The following is a 3,011-nucleotide window of genomic DNA, read 5'->3' on the forward strand; positions in this document are numbered from 1 at the left end:
TTACATTAACACTGCAATGAAGTTACTGTGAAAATCCCCTCGTCGTCACATTACAGTGCCTGTTTGGGTACACTGAGGGAGAATTTAGCATGGCCAATGCACCTAACCAGCATGTCTTTTGGGCTGTGGGAGGAAACCGGAGCACCCGGAGGAAACCCACGCAGACACAGGGAGAACGTGCAGACTCCGCACAGACAGTGACTCAAGCCGAGAATTGAACCTGGGTCCCTGGCACTGTGGGGCAGCAGTGCTAACCACTGTGCTACCATGCCACCCCTTTCCTTCTCCATGAATGGTATGCTTTGTCTGTATAGTGCAAGAAACAATACTTCTCACTGTACACTAATACATGTGACAATAATAAATCAAATCAAAAAAACTCTGACCAAATTTTTCATCATGTGCCTCATAACTTTTTCTGTGACTAGGAGTTAAATTTTGTTTACCTTGGAACATTTGACAGCATTAAAGGAGCTATATAAACACAAGTTACAAGATCATAGCAGGCTTAAGCCAATTTTTTTGTTGTTGTTGGACAGATTTGAATGTAAGTCACACGTCACGGTGGCACAGTGGTTCACGCTGCTGCTTCATAGCGCCAGGGACCCAGGTTCAATTCCTGGCTTGGGGCACTGTGCGGAGTCTTCATGTTCTCCCTACGTTTGTGTGGGTTTCCTCTGGGTGCTGCGGTTTCTTCCCACAGTCTGAAAGACATGCTGGTTAGGTGTTCTGATGAAGGGTCATCCAGACTTGAAACATTGGCTCTATTCTCTGTTCACAGATGCTGTCAAACCTGCTGATATTTTCCAGCATTTTCTGTTTTTCTTTCAGATTCCAGCATCCACAGTATTTTTCTTTTATGTTGATGGTGCTGGTTAGCTGCACTGGCCATGCAAAATTTTCCTTCAGTACACCTGAACAGGTGCCGGAGTGTGGCGACCAGGGGATTTTCCCAATAACTTCATTGCAGTGTTAAAGTACACCCACTTGTGACGCTAATAAATAAACTGTAACTTTTAAAACTTTAAACCTTAACTTTAAACTCTCCTTTCCTTCTCTATGAATGGTATGTTTTATCTGTATAGCGTGCAAGAAACACTACTTTTCACTGAATACCAATACATGTGACAACAATAAATCAAATCAAAAAGCTCCGACCAAACTTTTAATCAGAGTTGAATTTTGTTTACCTTGGAACATTTGACAGCATTAAAGGAGCTATATAAACACAGGTTACAGGGTCATAAGAAATAGGAGCAGGAGTAAGCCAATTTTTTTCATTGTTGTTAGACAGATTTGAACCTAAGTCACACATCACAGTGGCACAGTGGATGATCTGATTTGATTTATTATTGTCACATGTGAAAAGTGTTGTTTCTTGCACACTATACAGACAAAGCATACCGTTCAAAGAGAAGGAAAGGAGAGAGTGCAGAATGTCGTGTTACAGTCAGAGCTAGGGTGTAGAGAAAGATCAGCTTAGTGCGAGGTAGGTCCATTCAAAAGTCTGATGGCAGCAGGGAAGAAGTTGTTCTTAATTAGCACTGCTGCTTCACAGCGCCAGGGACATAGGTTCAATTCCCGGCTTGAGTCACTGTGTGAAGTCTGCACGTTCTCCCTATGTCTGCGTGTGTTTCCTCCGGGTCCTCCAGTTTCCTCCCATAGTCCGAAAGACATGGTGGTTAGGTGTTCTGTTGAAGGGTCATCCAGACTCAAAACATTGGCTCTTTTCCCTTTAAGAAGTTTAACAACACCAGGTTAAAGTCCAACAGGTTTATTTGGTAGCAAAAGCCACCCAAGCTTTCGGAGCTGCAAGCCCCTTCACCTGAAGAAGGGGCTTGCAGCTCCGAAAGCTTGTGTGGCTTTTGCTACCAAATAAACCTGTTGGACTTTAACCTGGTGTTGTTAAACTTCTTACTGTGTTTACCCCAGTCCAACGCCGGCATCTCCACATCATCTTTTCCCTTTACACAGATACTGTCAGACCTGCTGAGATTTTCCAGCATTTTCTGCTTTTGTTTTAGATTCCAGCGTCCACAGTATTTTGCTTTTATGTTGATGGTGCTGGTTAGGTGCACTGGCCATGCAAAATTTTCCCTCAGTATATCTGAACAGGTGCCAGAATGTGGTGACCAGAGGATTTTTACAGTAACTTCATTGCAGTGTTAAAGTATGCCCAATTGTGACACTAATAAATAAACTTTAACTTTCAAAATTTTAAACCTTAACTTTAAACTCTCCTTTCCTTCTCTGTGAATGGTATGTTTTAGCTGTATAGCGTGCAAGAAACAATACTTTTCACTGTATACCAATACATGTAAAGTACAGCAAAAGTAAAGTTTATTTATTAGTCACAAATAAGACTTACATTAACACTGCAATGAAGTTACTGTGAAATTCCCCTAGTCGCCACAGTCTGGCACCTGTTCGGGTCAATGCACCCTAACCAGCACGTCTTTCAGACTGTGGGAGGAAACCAGAGCACCCGGAGGAAACCCACGCAGACACGGGGAGAATGTGCAGACTCCACACAGACAGTGACCCAGCCGGGAATCGAACCCCGGGTCCCTGGCGCTGTGACAACAATAAATCAAATCAAATCAGAAAACTCTGATCAAACTTTTCATCAGAGTTAAATTTTGTTTACCTTGGAACATTTGGCAGCATTAAAGGAGCTATATAAACACAGGTCACAGGGTCATAAGAAGTAGGAGCAGGAGTAAGCCAACATTTTGTTGTTGGACAGATGTGAACCTAAATCACATCAAATTCTGTCCCTGCAGAGGTGTCAATAACCCCCTGTCAATCATATGTGATTGACATCAGACGTAACCAATAGGCGCGGAGTAAGGGAATAAACCCCAGCCAATCACAGTGGGAAGTGGGTTGTCCCCGCCCCTTTGGTGTGACTGACGGCCATGTGGACCAATGGGAATGGCGAGTAGTGGGGTTGTGTGGGTGGATTGACCAATAAGGATGAGAGAACGCCGCGGGCACGATGAGGGGGGCGG

The sequence above is a fragment of the Mustelus asterias genome, chromosome 26, assembly GCF_964213995.1.
Source record: "Mustelus asterias chromosome 26, sMusAst1.hap1.1, whole genome shotgun sequence".
In the NCBI taxonomy this organism is placed as follows: domain Eukaryota; kingdom Metazoa; phylum Chordata; class Chondrichthyes; order Carcharhiniformes; family Triakidae; genus Mustelus; species Mustelus asterias.